This window comes from Coenobita brevimanus, chromosome 43 (genome assembly GCF_032717465.1).
Source record: "Coenobita brevimanus isolate Jiangsu-jjx chromosome 43, ASM3271746v2, whole genome shotgun sequence".
Taxonomy (NCBI): Eukaryota; Metazoa; Arthropoda; class Malacostraca; order Decapoda; family Coenobitidae; genus Coenobita; species Coenobita brevimanus.
This window is the reverse complement of record NC_136996.1, coordinates 9898322-9918531: the sequence shown is the minus strand read 5'-3', so window position 1 is coordinate 9918531 and position 20210 is coordinate 9898322. Positions and strand designations below refer to the sequence as shown.

The window sequence follows — 20210 nt, the reverse complement described above, 5'->3', positions numbered from 1 at the left end:
GGAGGGTGTGGGAGTCAGGGTGGGTGTGAGGGTGGATACTGGGGAGATGGTGAGTAAGGGTAAGAGAGAGGACTGGCCTAGTTGTAGCACGTGTGAGGAAAATTTAATGAATATATGAATGAATCAGCAACAAAACATGCTCCTAAGTCAATAACTGTGTGAGGAGTCATGATGTAGGAGGAGGAAGATATGGCTGACTGAAAAGAAACAGGTGCAAATAAAACAAAAATGAGAAATGAAGTATAGGTAAAAAGATACCGTGGAAAACAAACAGCGACAGAACTAATGGTCCTTTCGAGGCTGCTTGTTGCAAAAAAAACTATACCAATACTGTATAAAATATCTCTAATTATATGTCTAATTATATACTACAGTAGTTGAAGTTAAGGACAATAAGGAGAAAAAGTTCTAGGTGAAGGGAAAATATTGGATAAATTTATGACACGATCTGAGAAAGGATGGCTGAAATTACATGCACGGGAATGCATGCACGGGAATGTAAGAAAAAAAAAAAAAAAAAAAAAAAAAAAAAAGGAATATGATGGTGATGCTTATGTGACAGAGGATACAGTATGAGAGAGAGAGAGAGAGAGAGAGAGAGAGAGAAAGAGAGAGAGAGATTACGAGTGTGCATGCATTCGTTTGCTTGTGTGTGTGTGTGTGTGTGTGTGTGTGTGTGTGTGTGTGTGTGTGTGTGTGTGTGTTAAATGGGAAAATAATCGAGGAAGATGATAGTGATGTTGGTATTGTAGCAAGAAAAATGTGAAAACAACTTGTATATATTACTCGACTTAATCACTCTAAGTCAAACATAAATTATGGATACTGTACTGTATATTGTGTGTACCAACTGGAGGACAAATTTTATACATGAACTGTTAATAAAATAGGAAGTTACTTTTGTGGAATGTCTCTTTGCATATATACTCTTACACTTTATTATATCCAGCATCAATAATCCAATGATAAAGAAGCACCACAGCCCACATCATTCAAAAGAGCACTGAAAAGCATCAGTATTTACACAATAAAGCATCAGTGGAGGGCGCAACATCAATTTTCCAAACATTAAAAATCACTTCACATGAGAATCCCTAGAAATCCAGAGCCCTTCCCACACCAGTCCAGACATTTGTCAACAGAGAAAAATGCACATATGCTCATCCATCAGCGCTGCATTCGATTGCTCAATGCACTATCCACACAGAGACATATTCCACACTTCTATTTAAAGAACTGTTCACACTTCAATCAGCTGGAACAATATCACTTCAGCCAGGAAGATATATCACGCTTCCATAAAGAGAAATAAATAAAAATCATTCTTGGAATAATAAATCACATTTCGGTCGATAGAGCCAAAAAATACCTAAATCGGCAAAATGAATTCCACTTCGATCAGTGAAATATGTCACAGTCCCATCAGCAGAAAGTATCACACTTCAAGCAATAATATAAACTGCACTTCACTCACTGAAATATATCACACTGTAATTAGCAGAATATCATACACTTCCATAAACAGTACTTATTACACTTCAGTCAGCCGGATAAACCAAACCATCCAGCAGAATTAATCGCACTTAACAGATGAAATTACACTCAAGTCACCAGAATAAATCACACCAGTCGAACAGGAAATTCAAACTCCCGTCAACAGAATACGTCACACTTGTCGGCACGATAAATCACTCATTAATCAATAGAAAATCCACACTTTAGATTAACAGGGCAGTTCGCAGTTCATACTCCAGTTAACAGGACAGTCCACACTTCAGTTAGCAGGTCAATCCACACTTCTCGTTAGCAGGATAATGCACTTTTTAGCTAGCAGGATAATCCACATTTCAATCATGAGGCCAGTCCACACTTCACTCAAGAAGTCAGTCCACACTTCAGGTAACAGGTCAATCCACACTTCAGTTAGCAGGTCAATCGACGCTTCAATTAAGAGGCCAAGCCACATTTATGAGAACAATATGCATTTTACTAAGTCAGTCTATACTTTAATTAATAATGTAATCCACACATAAATTATCAGGACATGTAACACGAATTAATGTTGTAAATTCCTCCGTAACTCAACAGAACAATCTGCACACTTCACATTAACAGAGCGTTTTACACTTCAGTTAATATAACTTTCAACAGAACAATCTACACTTTGATCAGTTAGGCACTATACATTTCAATTAATAGGGCTTCTACATTTCCGTTAACAATGTAATCCAGATTGCAGATAACAGGACAATCCATACTGCAAAAAGCCTTGCTATCTAATTTGCAAGGAACGGGGCAATCTACACTGAAAATAACAGTGCAGTCCACGCTGTAAACATCAGGGCAATCCGCACTACAGTCATCATTTTACTTAAATTGTCAGTCCACTCTTCAAGAATACACTCATGAACAAAAATCAGTTAAACGCCAGTGAACTAATCAAACAAATTCAGGCACATATTCGCAGTACAAACGTAGGTTAATGCCTTCATTACGTTGATGAATTTTATCTTTTTCTCAGCAGGAAACGATTCTGCTAGAGAAGTTTGATAGTCGTACCTAATCCCCTTACCACACACACACACAAAAAGAAATCACTTAAATCGAATAGAATATTCTGGAAAATACTAATAGGAAACTTAGTGCGTCATCACAGTGAACAGATTAATCCTTGCAACATGATGGCGTCTTTTCCTATTCGTTTTTGCCACCTCCAGACGATTTATAAAACTTCATAATAATCCCTCATAGTGAAGAGATAGCTGGAGACTGATTCTAACCAGTTCAGTTAGAGATATCCCTTAGTCTCAGTAATTTCCAAATACCAGGATGAACGCTATACATTACAAGGGCTTATTACGTGCCATATCAACCAACAGGACAAGTAGCAAATTAGACCATCAGATATACACCGATCTTAACGTAACTCCCCATCATTACATTGGCTGATTATTACGTCAGTTCACATCTCTAATTCAGCAAAACATCAAACACTATAGTCGATCCAGGAACACAGCACACCACTTAGTTTATCCAGCAATAGAACGCACCAAATAACCCATCCACCAACACATCCCATCCCATAGCCTGTCAAACAGATACATTAAAAAGCCTATCCAGCAACATACCGCACACCAGAGAATATCCAGCAACACACAACACCACATAACCTGTCCAGTAACACATAACACCACATAACCTATCCAGCAACATATCGCACAACAGAGAGTATCCAGCAACACACAACACCACATAACCTATCCAGTAACACATAACACCACATAACCTATCCATCAACACAACACACCACAAACCTATCCATCAACACATCACGCCACATAACCTATCCAAGAACACATCACACCACACAGCCTGTCCAGCAACATAACACACCATATCATCAAGGGATTAATGGGGACAGTTTCTAATATATTTAGTATGTGAAGAGTCCCAAAACTTGAATGAAGTTATCTGGTTGTGATAACTGAAAGGGCGTCATCGTACTGAAAGGGTACCAAATCCATTTATCTGTGTTACTCCAAAAATAATTTCATACATAGTCATATCCGTCTTTTCAGACTTCAGTTAAAACATCAGTCTCATCACTTAATAGCTATCTTTAATCCTTTCACAATAATGACGTCTAAATTGTTACAGTGTTCCCCTTAAGAGAGACGTTTGGTGGTGAAGAGGTTAGATACAAATTCCAGTAACCATTTCCATGTAAGAGATCTCCCATTAGTTGAACCATAATCGGCCGGCAGTAGAGAGAGAGAGAGAATCATATAGAGATGCGTTACCAAGGAGTTAATTCAAGCACTGAAACATTCATACATCAGTATAACATTTACATAACCCATACAGCCAAATACTTCAAGCACATCTATTCACACCACTACAACATTCAAAACATCTTTTAGCGCATCTTTTCATATATTACTGCAGCAGTCAATGCATTTTCTGGCACATCTCTTTATGTATCATTACAACAATCTGCATACAAAATTATATTCTGTATTTACAACTAAATGAAAACACCACAAATCTCACAAAACTATTAAATTAATGTTTATTAAAAACAAATAAGTAAAAAAAATAATATATAACTCAGTATTGTACATCAAAAAATATGTCTGTTCACACATCAGTAATTATATGAAACCAAAGGTCAAGAAATAAATTTGTCCACACTGTAGCACATCAGTCCAAAAATCATTGCTTCAGGTGACATAATAGCACAAGTGTACCTTAATTACTTACTGCGTCAATCCTCACATTAATCCCATCACCACATGTCCCAGTTAAAGCACAATGGAATCATCTGTCGGTGCAAATGATGATGATGATGATGATGATGATGATAATAATAATAATAATAATAATAATAATAATAATAATAATAATAATCTGAAAACGTCGTCACAAAGAAGTGGTCAAGGTCATAAATTTTTAACCTTCTCTTTGCACGAGGTCTCCCTTCAGCAGAGCAGTAATGTCTGGAGAAAACAAAAATAAAAATAAGTAATTAAATAAATATACATAAGTCATAATAATCGAGCTAACTATACACCAACCCAAGCATCACATCACATTCTCAACCCTTTCAGTACGATGGTGCACTTTTTTCTTCTTACTTGCTCTAAACACAATTATCCAACTTAAGGTAGGCTTTGAGAAGAGAAGTAGTCATTGAAGGTTATATCAGATACCTCTTGTTACAATGCCTCCCTAGCTAAATATAATCATCAGGAGAGAACAAGAATAAATCAGAGATTATGTCATCAGAGAGAAGGTCTTAACGTATCAGTTCACACCAGAGCTCCTCCCTTAACCCCTTCACTGCCACAAGGTATTCTTCTTCTCATTCTTACTGCCACTAGAGGGTTAATTTAGCCTACGAAGGACCTTTAGTAGTTAGGACATGGGGAACTATTAAATGTTGTATCTAACCCTCTAATGTTAAAAGTGCACCCTAAGTTGAGCAAAACCGTCTGAAGAAAGCAGGAATAAAACAAAGAGGACCATACTCGCTCGGATAATACAAAGGCCAAAGATAGATTGGTTTAAAACAAGAAAATGCACGGTCAGTATACTATTGGAGGAGGATGTGACGAGTTTGACTGGCATATCATAAAAAAATAAAAACACCCTTCCCCTCACACACACACACACACACACACACACACACACACACACACACACACACACACACACACACACACACACACACACTAACTCAATACAAATAACTTGTGAAGTAATGTGGTATAAAAACGAGTGTGGCATTACCTAAAATATTTTCGCTTGTTGATATCGAATTATACAGCTTACTTGTATGTATATTATTCATTCTAGTGTTAACAACCAATATTTTAGGCTATTCACACTCATATTGAGCACAAATGTTGCTTACCATGTTCATTAAAATCATGTTCATAACGCTGACACGGTTCATATAGTTTGGTTTCACATTGTTTACTGTCCTGTTTATCATTGATATGGTAAAAGTCTGATACATTTTATAATAACATTTAAGTGCAAAGCTTTAAAGCAAAGTTATTGAACCGGTGTAGCTTACATTCCATGGGGATCCACAGAGCCCCATCACGTGATGCATGAAAGGACTTCAGGATAAATTTGAATTTCATAATTACCTAACACACAATACAATCGTGTCTGCTTTGAAAGAGTAAACACCACTCTTCATAAAACGTAGCCGATGTTTTCTAATCATAACACCTTAATAATTATGTCTTGCTCTTTGTACTTTCAAGTTCCCACTTCTGTCTGCTGTTTAAAAGCAGTAATCTCAGAGAATTTAGAAAATACTGCCAGAGAGCTGATCCGTTTTTCCTAAGTGTAATCGAATGGACCCAAACGATTTTTATTTCTAAAATTTTGTGGAATGACATTTCTATCAAACACACATAAAATAAATACTGGTAGTTATACAGTGTACTTTAAATTGCGGTGAACTGAAACTTTCACAACCATTTAAAACGTTTAGACTCTCAGCAACGTTTTTTTTCTTTGCTCAAATATATATATATATATATATATATATATATATATATATATATATATACTGTATATATATATATATATATATATATATATATATATATATATATATATATATATATATATATATATATATTCACAGGGAAGCAGAAAGGAGGAATGAGGTCGCTCGGGGGTCACAGGGAGATAGGAATGGAGGTCATGGGGAGGTAGGGAGGAAGTCAGTATTGAACTTAGTAGGGAGGAAGAGCGAATAATTAAGGGGAATTAAAAAAAAAAAAATAACAGCGAGACGTTTTTTCAGCGCTGTATATATTCGTCTGTGGGCGGCAAAAATATAAATGAAAACCATGCTCTTACTAGTATTAATAGCTATAACCTCAGGCACATGTGGTGGTGAACTCAATGGACTGCAGGCCAAAGCTGCCTTTTTCCATCCTTCTTGCCGGGGAGAGGGAGTAGAGGGACGATCGTATAACTGGGCGGCAGAGTTGCCCGGCTATATCGGTGCCACCGCGTAAAGGCATCCCTCACCATCATCGTAATGAAGGGGTTAATGGGGCTGTTATTTAATCCTGTTACGAGGAAGGTTCTGCTCGAGATGGTTGCCAGAATAAAATAAATAGGACGTCACTATGCTGAAGGGGTTAACGATGGGGATCTAAGGGAAGTAGCGAGGAAGGTCTCAATGAAGTAGGTAGAGAGGACATTATGGAGGTGACCTGAAGTCCCAAGGAACTCGAGAGGAAGGTTGTGGGATCGTGGAGGAGTGGGGAGAGAGATCAAAGAGAGGAAGGGTAACAGACCTCAGGGAATACTGAGGTACGGGTAAGGGAAGGATTGGTCGAGATGGATATACTATATATACAAGCTTTGGTGATGCTAATGGACTCGACTTGAGCAACGTGCATATCCTACCAACAAAAAGAACAGTTCTCACATTACCTCTACTTATCCTCGCAACACTTGATAGATGCATTATGCTAAGTTAAAAATGCTAATGGACTTGACCTGAGCAACGTCCACCTTCCCTTAAAATGCAGCAGAAACAGCTGACCCAATGTTAATCATATTCACAACGCACTTTTGTCCTGATAAGGCTCACTTTTCCCAGTGAACACTTGTTATTTATCTTTCTCCTCTAATTCTCTCACAATTTTCTTTTAATACATCCAGTTTCCATGACACACACACACACACACACACACACACACACACACACACACACACACACACACACATATGATCTTTACTTAAAGCATAAGCTTAATGAAACTAAACTTTCAAAACGTTTTTCATGACATGCATCAGTCAAAAATACAACTTTCTCCATAGCACACACTACCGTATTTGTTTCCTTGCTACAGACTGTTCACTTGATTTTACTTCGACCAACATTGTACACCTGGTTAAAATGCTCACAAATATCCACAGAACATTTACTAGCAACTGTCCTTTGTCCACGCAGTACACGTCTTTTCCCGAAACATACACTTACCTTCACAATCCACGCAACCCCTCAACCATAATAATACTGTAATTCTTACAAAAAGCACTCCCCAAAACCTTCATCCATAATTAAGATAGCATTGACGTGATTTCCACACTACATAAGTCAGCAGTCACGATAAAGACCATAATACACACGTCAATCCTCAATGGACAATTGTAAATATTGAAAACACACCTGAGTTCAAAATTTCCCCCTCTAAATAATCAAACCTTCTGTCATCAGCAAATCAAAACAGTCATACACAAACGATTCGTAGCCACCATTACTCTAGCCACCACAACAACTAGAGGGGCACTCAGTGGAGCACATCTATCCGACAAGGGCAACGTAATATCCAGAGCATCCGGATCGGTCCCAAATGTTAATCGATTGTTTCCTGAGACATGGGCTATCTACCCACTCAATTTGGTCCAAATCTCTCTTTTAGTTTTTGAGTAATCTTGATAACAGACAGACGGACAAACAAACAGACAAAGGTGAAGACATACTCTCCTTGTCGGGGAGAACAAATCTCTTCTAACTACCACTGTTCTTGTTACAACAACGAAAACAACAGCAAATCTGATCCAGCCACCACTACTTTTGCAACAACAACAACAACAACAACAACAACTACTACTACTACTACTACAACTACTACACTACCACTACTACTACTACTACCACTACTACTACTACTACTACTACTACTACTACTACTACTACTACTACTACCACTACTACTACTACTACCACTACTACTACTACTACTACTGCTACTACTACATCTTTTCCTTACACACACACACACACACACACACACACACACACACACACACACACACACACACACACACACACACACACACACACGTTATCGCAATATAAATCTGTCCATAAAACACAACTTTGATTTCAAGCCACATCTTTTCAGCTTCAAAACATGGCATTTTTAACATCCATCAATGTTGTTTCCACGTTGTAAATAAATGTGCACTACAACATACGATCCCTTCTGTCGTAGTTTTATTATTTAAACTATTTTCACACACTTTACATTGAAATACAATTAACTATTTTCTTTGGATGAAAATTAAAGAAGCGTGCTCCACATTGCAATTCTATTACCTTCTCACCTAACGAAAACTGACAACTGACCAGGGAATTATGGAAAATATGATCTTTTTTTTTTCGTTACTTTTACCGAGGAATATATATATATATATATATATATATATATATATATATATATATATATATATATATATATATATATATATATATATCCCTTGACAAATGGTTCAGACATCAAAGGAGTTCACAATAAACTTTGCTTCAAATAATTGTAACTTCAGTTCATCTGCCCATCTCATCTCACCGTTATTCTAACTCGTTACCATGCACACAGTACAAAACCCAGTTTTCAGAGCCAGTTGCATCACTTGACATATAAATTTTTTACCATTTCAGCTTGCGAACGTAATAATTGTTTTACTCTTATTGTTTCCAGGAGAATTTATGGAGTTCAGAGAAGTCTTCCATAGTGATGAATAAGAAAATGTCTCCTTCAGTTTGTACAGTACAGTGGTCTTTTCTAAGACGAGTATATAATTTGTCTGCAGCAAAAATATAATAAGAAGCTTATCCTCTGGCTGAACAGGCTAAGGATAATACAAGAACCCCAGGCCCTCTTCTATCAATGAGAAACATGAGAGGCATAGAGAGGCAGCTTTGGTGAAAGGGCTCCTCCCGACAGCCGAGGGGAAGACGGTCGAAAGAGGAAAACTGGGAAGGTGTTTTACCTTAGTCTAGAAAGGGTCCACTGAGAGGCCTCGATATTCTCAGGGCTTCATATTTCTTTTCACTTGGAAATTCCACCAGCACTGTTTTGACCTTTGGCTGACGGGAACGAGGTCGAAGGTTAAGATTTCAGAGAAGTGAGTTGCTGGCGGAAGGAAATGGAGGCTGGAGCGTGGGCCACTTTTATTTTTATTTTCTCTCCTCCATAACTAACGCTCCCGATAACGTTTTACTGGGCTCTCTGATTTTTCAATATACGCACTCTTACGCTCGTTTTCTTTCACTGTGTGCAATCTGAACGTAAAATAAATTTCAGTGGAGTCATGAGATGATGTTGTGTGTGAGAAAAAGCATATATTTGTTACTTCAGTCGGGTAATAAGGTAATGCTGGGTATGAGAAGGAAAACCATATTACTTCAGTGAGACCATAAGGTAAACTTGAGTATGAAGGAAATAAACATACGACTTCAGCAGTACCATAAGATAACGTTTGGCATGACAGAGAGGACACAAAAATAATATTTCAGTGAGACGGTGATGTACTTCTGTGTACCAGAGAGAAAACCACGTTACTTTACTGATGCCATAGGGTAATGTTGAGTATGAGGGAAAAAACCATATCAATTTTGTGGGCCAGTAGGGTAATGCTGAGTATGAGAGAAAATCAGATATCATTATTATCTATAAACGAGAAAGCCATATCACTTTAGAGACTCATTAGGTAATGGATATGACAAAAAAAAGTACATCAGTAAGGTCATAAGATAATGTGGAGGATGAGAGAGAAAACCCTACATCAGTGCTTGTGTTCTCGGGCTGGGAAGGTAAGACCTTTACGTTAGGTTATGAAACATTTATGATAATTCTGGAGTCGATATTGGCACGCTAAAGGTTACTCTGTTCGTGGAAGCTGCAGCTCCATTGAAGTCTGAAGTAGTGGGGAAAGGAAAATTTTTATTCTTACGGGGAACTTCCTTAACTTAAAGATATAGTTGATGATAACATACTGCACATACATATATATATCCTAAAATATAATACGCAAATAGATGTCGGCAGAAATAAAATGTGTGACTTCATTTTTTTTCTTTACTTTTTTTCTTTGCTGAGAAATGGGGAATATTAATGTCAAGAAAGTACCCAAACCTTCACAATTTAAAATGTACGTATTTATTCATTTTGCGCCAGAAAAGTTAAATTCTCATCTGATTCTGAGACATCTTGAAATTTTCACAAGGGAAACAATCCCCCCAAATAAAAAATTACTCAAAACGCTAGCTCGACCAAGGTAAACAAAATTTTCATCTCTTAGTCACTATAGATTCACTTCAAAGCACGTTGGTTAATGAGTACTTATCACAGAGACGAAAGTTGCAAGAGATCAAAGGAAGACTGTATCCATGGAAATTAAATCAAAATGCGTCATCTTTGACTAAAGCTGCAGGCCCGCCGCACCTCAACTTCCCAGACTTCACGGTATTTTTCCCCAGTTTCATGAGGTAATAGTTTCCCACCATGAGGTATAAGTGGGTTGGGTATTTCTTAAAGTTTTTATTTTTTTAAAATTCCATGGACCATCATTATAAACAGTAAAGTTATTATTTAGTAAGCCTTATTACTGTGTTATAGGGTAATATTTTTTACAATGTAATTCACGGTTTCAATTAGCTTAGAGTTCGTGCGTAATAAAAGCTTTATCCAAATCTGTATTACAAAATTAATATAATATCGGTGAATGAAATAAAGTAACAGTGCTGTCATACCGCTGTACTGTACCAATAAAGTGCGGTATATACAACAGTTGACTGTCTGATCGGATGTGTTGCTTAATTATAAAATATACCAAGAAAATATATGCTACTAATTTAAGAAATCACGTGATAATATATGAGCGATCAAGAAAATGTTTACACACGTTCTCTTTATTGAACATCTCGACAGTACTTCATTATCATGGTTAACACTCACTGTTATTTTTTAGCATACCCACCACAAATTTTACAAAGAAAAAAAAATATTAGCTAATAAATTTACTTGATAATATTGGGGAAATCAAGACAATTTTTTTACGCGCTCTGCTCATTGAAAGCTCGACAAGATTGAGTATCACAGTTATCACCCGCCCTTAAATTAACAGCATATCATCCACAAACTGCAGTACTTTTCAAATCAATCTCTTCTACATTTCTGCACGTCCAGTATGGTACATTATTATCCTGATAGTTTTTTCCTATTTTAAAACTGGGGATGATGCCCGTCAAGCACAGGTTACACATTTAGGATAAGTAATTAACTGTTATTATTTACGTAGCTTGAATTAATGTTGCTGCGATTGTTTTTGTAATTTTTATTGTTGTCGCTGTGAATGTTATTGTGACCTCAGGTTCAGCCGAAGGTTCAAATACATGTTGGTAACCTAAAGTATTTGTGCTGTACAATTAAGGGAAGGTAACCTTAGCCTACCTGGAAGAAGAGGCAGAAGCAGACCCACTGGTAGTACTTGACATAGCGTTTTTCCTCTTCGTCAGTGGATTTCTCTATGCCTGGGTGGGCCACGTCAACACCCAGTCTCTTGTTGAAGGCGGAGGGGATTGTGTAGGTGGAGTGGATCCAACAGTAGGTGTTGATCACATCCTCCGGGATCTCCTTGGCGTGGATACAGTCGATGGGGTTCCCGACATACTGGCGGGTGGTGACGATGAGACTGAAGGCGAGGAGGATCATCACCGTTATGGAGTAGTGGAGACGGAACACGGAGGAGTCGATGTGGACATGGGAGACTTTGATGAAGTTCTTGAGGCCGCGGAAGATATCCAACATCTTGACGGTTTTCTCGGAGCCGCACTAACTAAATTAACTTTCATTCACTGAATTTTGCTAAGGGGCTGTTGCCTCTGCTGCTCCGCACCTTCGCTGGTCACCACCTAAGCGAGTGCCGTATGCTCAGCTCAGCCTTGGCTTCCACATTAACTGAAGAAAGTCTTTTTGTCCCAGAAAAAACACATCATCTGTGACAACGTACGACCTGCCGCTCTCCTTGTTTATTGAGGAAAGCCATTTATGTGAGGCCAATTAGATTTTGAAATCCAATTGAGAACTCTTATATATTTGTTTTTGATTTAGAAGAGGTCAATGCCAAGGTAGGAGGATCAGCAGAAAGCCAGGACCGCCTTGCATAACATACACTTCTCAAGCATGACTACTCGCAAAACAAGCACCATATTTCATGTATCACCTTTCCTTGTGTTCGAAAGCACTGTAGATAAATTTCCTATGTAGATCCAGGAGACTTGAGGACGACGGGAAGACACACTGACACAAATGAGGACTGTCGCCGGGAGGACGTGGATGGTGAGGGAGAGAAGATGGTGACGTGCACTACAACAAGCTAACTCACGAGACCACCACACTCAAAACAGGGTCTCAACTAGGTCAAAACCTGATCATATCGTGTTCTATTACTGCTAGGGTCACAAACACTTATAAGGCCCAATGATTCTGTGGGTAAGGCTTGGGGGATCGTTGACACAGGGTTGGGATGGAGCCACCGTCACCACAGCCTGGCACCGTCGACGCCGTGATGCCCACTGGAAGTTGTTGTGGGGGTGCCAGTGGGCGTGGGACGTGCAGGCCTGGGTGTGATGGGCCTAGTTAGCGGGTGAGTCTGTTCCCATTGATCTCACTGCGGTACCGCGGGCGCGCGACTCTCAGCCTCCCGCTACACTAGCAACTGCCACTGGTCGCCCGCGCTACCAGGCCCCGCCCTCACCCAATCAGAAGCTTCGTCGCACCAGGGACACACCCCCTCCACCTGACCTCACACCCACCTGGTGCTCTGCCCCACTCGGGTCCTCAGGTCACCCCAGCCAACACACTGACACAGTTTCCACAGAAAAGAGTGGATGCTCAAGATAATTGATGAACTGCAAGAAGTTACGCCAAAACTGTGACACTCACTGACAACGATTTTGTTTTTGAATCAAGAGTACTGAGACAACATGAAACAAACTGCTTTCATCGTCTTGCACTTACTGACCTAGTTTCAGGAGAGGTCACAGTCCTCACAAGGAGTGTCCGAGCCCCAGTAAAATTTTTCCTTCTCTAAGAAAACGATCCAAGTGCCGCACACTCATTGACTATTCATTGAATCAAGAATTTTATGTGCGAGTCCAGTGCCTACTCATGGTCATTCCAATATAATTGCACCTCTGATATTTAAGAGGGAATCGCTGTGGTCCACATGACACTTCCAGTCGTTTCGTGGAAGGTAAGAGATGATGCTTCTCAACCTGCCTTTCTCTTTAGACTTAAAAAAATCTCACCAGCATGTGACACTGACAGACTTCAAGCAGGAGTGAGTTACGTACCATTTGGCAGTTACAGCACTCGGATATTGGTAAACTTCACACACGCAGTCATTCAGTCCATTAATATCACAGCATCTTTGCTTTCTTTATCATTATTGAGCGGATTTTTCTTTCTCACAAGGTAATCCTTAAAATAATTATTTCAGATTAGTTTATGTAGCTATTGTTGATATTCTTATATATCCAATAGTTTTAATTTTTTAATAATTGTTTCCTCTGTCAATTAATTCAGCTTTCAGTTTGTATAAGCACCTCATGACTGAAATATGGCTATGCCACAAAACTTCGCTCTACGGATGGCAACTGTGGCTTGAGGCACTTCTGAGAGCTGGTGGGGCTGATGTGGCGTTCGCAGCGGCAATTTTCAGGATTACCAGCTTCTGATGAGGCTGATGAACACTGGCGGTGGTGATAATAAGGCAGGATGATAAGTGGATGATAAGCGCTAGTGTGAAGCCAGAGGAGAGTGTTGTCACTCCTGGGACTGTTTATGCTATTGCCCCTGGTGATGATAAAGATCCCACACTGTTGGCTGCTGATTCCTTGAACTCTTGGTTGTGTGGTGCCAGTGCTCAGCTAGTCTGTGCTGGTCACGTCAGCGACTACGAGGAGCGGGCCCGAGCCGTGCCCGTGTAGCGGTAGAAATGGTAGCGGCGAGGCGTGGCCACGGCGCTGAGGTGATGGTGCCACTGCTGAGGTGTGATGTTGGCGTGGTCCTTGCACCAGCTAAGGCCCGGGTGCTGGCGTGGCTCTCAGATAGTGATGGTGGTGGTGGCGCTCAGTGGTGGTGCTGCCGGCACAGAAGCTGCAGAGGCACTGAGCGGCCCGAGCTGTGAGGGCCGCGCGCCCCCCAGCCTGGGAGGGGTGCGGGGGCTTCCCAATTTGACGCAACTCGGCCAAGCTAGTTTCCCTTCTCTCGTCTTTACGAGCCGCTTTCTACCTAGGTGTTTCACTCCAACCACATAAATGAAACTACACCTGTGCCCTTTGCATACCCACACTCGATTAGTTATATTTTCACCGTTGATGCTCTCTGCTTCAATATCTCCCACGCTCTCAGACTGACCACCTCCCACGCTTACTGCCTCAACATCACCTCCCAGAAGATCTCCAACGCACCATGTCTGAAAATCCACGCTCCCTGTTTATCTCCCACGCTCCCTACTTGATCACTTCCCACACTCCCTGCGGCATAATCATTATACACGCACTCTATCTGACGACTTCCAGATTCCCTGGACTTTCTTTCGTTTTATTTATTATGCCTTGTGCCTGATAAAATATATTCCGTGTTTCTTATTTTTGTAGTAGGTGGGGACACTCATCATCCACTCACTCGATGTAGTGCTGCTTTGGGTGTCTGCATTTTCCTTCCTTCCTTCCTCTTCTGCCCTTCTTTTTTTTCATTCTTTCCTCTTCAGTCTGCCTATGGGTGACTTTACACTCCCTCTTCCGTCTTTCTTTTCTTCCTTCTTTCCTCTTCTATCTGCCTATGGGTGACTATACACTGAGTGACAAGCCAAATGGTTTTTTGTACACCAGGAAACAATTTACTACGCTGGGTGATAACCATATAACGAAACTATGGCGCCTGGTTGTTTAGTGGGCAATTAAGGCTCTCCAACAGGATTGAGCCTGTGTCGTTCTTATCCAAGGGGTGGTTGGGTTTATTGCAAACGTAATGCCACCCAGGGATGAGTGAAGCTGGTCACTCTCATCATAAATGTCAGGACCAGCTTTCCTAGCCCCGGGCTCTTACACTCCTCATGGGCCAACATAGGATTGGGTGATGGATGGTTCCTATTTTATTATCAGCGATGATCTCTGTTTATCACACAATGCTTCATTCCTGTCATGCTCAACTCCTCTCGTTTCGCTCTCCCTACTTCACCTAAAACTAACACTGCTGAGCAGCAGTGAAAAGAATCTTACTTCCTATTGCCATTCTTCCTAATGACCAAAAAATCGTCGCCTCGCCATGAGTTATTAAGGATGAAACTCATCGCAACTGCGAGTCCATCAGTCGCTAGTTATGGAAAATTATGTTTGTCTGGGGAGCAAAAACCCTCTCGGATTAAATGAAACATGAACGAAGAACAGAGCATCCTGGACGGCTGCAACAAAGCCCAAATGTAAGAGTAGTGTAGCAAGATTTTCACCAACATTGGTGCCAAATATAACAAAGTGGGCAGTTATGCTGGACTTGAGAGAATTCTGTTAATGGGCGGTTGTTAGTTATCAAAGATGCAATACGTCAAGATTCAAAGTAGCAAATATAATATCACTCATGTTCCTATCAATTTGCCATTGAAAAATACAATAGAAGTTCACAAAACATTCCACATAACGCAACCATTCCATGAGCGTCGTTATAGGCAGTTAACAGAAATGTCGTGAGCACTTGAAACACTCTTTATAATGTCATATAGATGTGGTTTCTCCACACCCCTAAGCTAATGTTGTAAACAGCCTCTTATCTCGTACGGCACAGAAAATATGGGTAGGGGGAAGGGAAGTGCCTGGGGTTAATTTTCTCACATATACGAAAGACCTTGACCCTAAATATCCCTACCCCATCGTGAACACGGGCAGCAGAGTTGGCGTGATTATGACGATGACAATCAGTTTGTCGGGTATTTTCGATTTACTCCACACACACACACACACACACACACACACACACACACACACACACACACACACACACACACACACACAATTAGCTTTCCGTATGTGTATATGTTGGTGTCGGAAATTCAGCTACGAAAGGCTGATATACAGAATTCTTTTTTATCTATACCCAAACACCTCAGTACCTGAAGGAGTGGTGAGAAATGATTCACGCCCATTTCATCTTGTTGTCCGTTATCAGGCTGTCCTATCTCCAGCTCACACCATCCACAGTCATAAACCTCACCACTTGTAATATCATCAGTTTAACAACCTACAGTTATGATATAAACATTTTCATTGCAATACCTTTTCATCCAGACTCTCCCATGCACCCTCTTCCTTTTGCCCCACTCATATACACTATCCTATTCAATCCTTCATTCTGCATCTCACCATAATTTGATAACAGTAACGCTTTTAGAAATAAGTCCCAAATGTGAAAACTGATGCGACTATTGAACTAACCCCTAAATATGAAAAAATGCAGAGCTTTCAGAACTAAGCCACTACAAGTCACATAGCTAATCCTCTAAGCAAAATGATGCCTGTCTTATCATAATCTTGCTCAGTGACGTGCAAGGGCTCTGGCTAAAAAAATAAAAAGAAGGGAGGGTCACCGCTCCCTCTGCCGGCTACTACAAGGGAGAGAGAGAGAGAGAGAGAGAGAGAGAGAGAGAGAGAGTCTATGAGAGCACTTTGTAATTTCCAGGGCAAAAGGTCAGGGGCCCCAGCCTATTTGACCCTTATCTGCGCATTCCTTGATCTTACTACTGCTGTACGATAATTATTCATCCGAAGGCAAACGCCCTGTAGCAAGAGAGTGTATGGTATTTATTCATAACTCCCTCAAAAACCAGGCGTTTCACTTAAGTTAGACAAAATCGTCAAATGGAAGGCATAAAAAAAATAAATAAATAAATAAATCATCATATTCCAGGAACTATGAGTCATTGATGGAACTACACGAAATAAATGTGTCTCAGATTACAGTGAAATAATAAGCCACAAATTCAAGAAAATAAAGATACAGTAAACAGTCTAACTTGTTTACCTAAATACCAGCCAATAAACGAAAGAATGACTCACCTCTCTCTCTCTCTCTCTCTCTCTCTCTCTCTCTCTCCATCCATTACCTTTGATTAGGAGGATGATAAAATGCGCAATTCATAAAATAAGCTAATAAGTAAAGTATGTGTGTGTGTGTGTGTACGAGAGAGAGAGAGAGAGAGAGAGAGAGAGAGAGAGAGAGAGAGAGAGAGAGAGAGAGAGAGAGAGAGATTTACTGTTGGATGATCGGAAGCGGCTAATGCATCAGAGTCCTCATGCACTCTCCTGGTCTTGAAGTTCACCTGGTCCTCACACTCACCTGATCCTCACACTCACCTGGTCCTCATACTCACCTGGTCCTCACACTCACCTGGTCTTCATACTCACCTGGTTCTCATACTCACCCTGGCCCTCACACTCACCCTGGTCCTCACACCCACCTGGTTTTCATACTCACCTGATCCACACACCCACCTGGTCCTCACACTCACCTGGTCCTCATTTTCATCTTGTTCTCAGTCTCACCTGTCCTTCACACTCACCTTGTCCTCAGTCTCACCTGGTCGTCATATTTACTTGGTCGTTGTACTCAGTTTTCCTCAGTCTTACCTGATACTCATACTCACCCAATCCTCATACACACCTGGCCCTCATTCTCACTGGTCCTCATCTTTATCAGATTCTCATACTCACCAGGTCCTTAAACTCACCTGGTCCTCAAACTTATCCGGTCCTCAGTCAAAATTGCTATTCATCCCATTCTCACAAGTGGTTGTTACAATTAACCGGTCCTCACACTCTCCTGGTCCTCGCAGTGACAGTCACTTGGTCTTTACACTCACACTTGTAGGTCCTCATACTGAACAGGTCCTCATACTCACCTGTTCCTCGCACCCATCTGTTTTTCATACATACCTGGGCCTGGATTTGCTAACAACCCCCAGATGGGGACATCCTTATCACCTGAGTTGCAAGTCCCTACAGAAATGATCAACAGTGGTGTTTTGTGACCAGTCTTAGTCCTTCGGGGCGTGCGGATTGTCGTGAGCTAAGGAAGTCGTCACTAGCGACGTCGCTGGTCTCTTTACGCAAGCTATCGCAGAATAGCATATTTTCCAGTTCAGTGGAAGCAACCTGTCACCAAACACTTGCCCCATGGGTGATTTGTTAATACAATAGAGTGGAGGACAGTGACGTGACTGCATCGAGCCTTACCTGTATTAGACAGTACAACTACAATTTACCGGGTAAAACCACAGGGTTAAGTATGCCTGAAAGTTATAAATACAATCAATGCATGGCTTAGTGCAGGTCGTTGTAACTAGTCAGTTAATTCTCTGTTTACGTATCTCCTACCAAGAGCTACAATCCTCTTGAGGTTTCTCCGTTTACTAGCCATAGTTCATTAAACAGATTATTTCCTCTCTTGAATATCTAAGGAAATCTGGAAAAAGGTGCTACATCTAAAACCGGATGATTAACGCAGAAATTAAGTGCTTAGTGAGAACGTGTTGGTATTTAAGCATCCACAAAATACTTTATGTATGTGTTGATTTTAACGTTAAAACGGATGAGGACCTCCTAGCCAGTTTTACCGAAACAACTAGCACCTCAGAAGATGCTCATCACCAGCTTCAGTTAGACCCGGAGTACAGTGTGCACATCCACAATACACAGTAAGGTCATGGGGAGCAACCGGAACAACTCCAATGTGTCGTCTGCTGACTTCAAATATTCTACATTCTTTCTTAATAACGAAAATGGCATAATTGGTTTAATGTAAATTTCATGCAAGTACATTACAAATAATGTTTTCCATATACAGTATAATTCGGAATATTGCCAGGAGGCCTCCAGCCCTCCCTGGCCCACGGTCACCGTAACTAGTTGGTTAGTGGTAAGGTAAATCTCACTGTACCGAAAGTTTCTGTGACTGAACGAGATACGGAAGAATTCTGTCCGTATTTTTGCTACGAAAGTTTAGCAAATAAGGCCCTGGTCCTCACATTCACCTGTCCTCAGATTCAATAGTTATCATTTCTTATACACATTAGTTTATCTCCCAATTCCCTGGTTCTAGATCCCATCTGGTTTCCGTCCTCATCGTTGCCCTAACTCTGAACTGTGTTAGTGCGAAGATGTCTAATTAGGGGTAACAAGAACATACTCAAAATACGTCACCGGATTCTGTCTATTTATAGTCTGACACCTTAATCCTGTAAGGAGTGGCAACAAACAAATCACCTCCATGTCAACCTGTTCCCCTCCATTTCGCTGCCCTCCCCTCAGCTCACACCCCTCTCTCTAGCTCTCCATTCCATCCCTTCATCTCATCCTCCATCTCCCCTCCCTCCACCTCACTCACATACACTCTCCACGTTAGTCTTTCTCTCTCCATCCTCTCCACATGGCCAAACCACCTCAGTGTATTTCTCTTAACGCTTTCTGTCACATCCACCGCCACACCACAACTCTCCTCATCCTCATTGGCAGCCTGTCTCTCCATGTAACTCCGAATGCCCCTCTCAGATAACTCATTTTCAGTGCACTCACTCTTGACTTGTGTCCATTCAACAAGGTCCAAGCTTCGCTTCCATTCGTTGGAGTTGGTATCACAGTACTTTCATGCAGCGACTTTTTTGCTTCCATGCCCACTTCCCTATCACTCCTTTCAAAGAACCAACAACCTTTCTTGCCAGTTGTACACTTTCAAGTACTTCATCCTCTAAGATCACACTATCCAAGTACGTGTACTTAAATACTCTCACATTTTCAATTTCCTTATCATTCAACCTCACTGTGCATTCAG

At 40.6% G+C, this 20210-nt stretch overlaps 1 pseudogene; it reads right to left on the bottom strand.

The window, feature by feature from the left end:
* LOC145397802 (innexin shaking-B pseudogene) overlaps positions 1-12134 on the bottom strand; it is a 46981-nt pseudogene extending 34847 nt beyond the window's left edge.
* Between the last annotated feature and the right edge of the window lie 8076 nt (positions 12135-20210).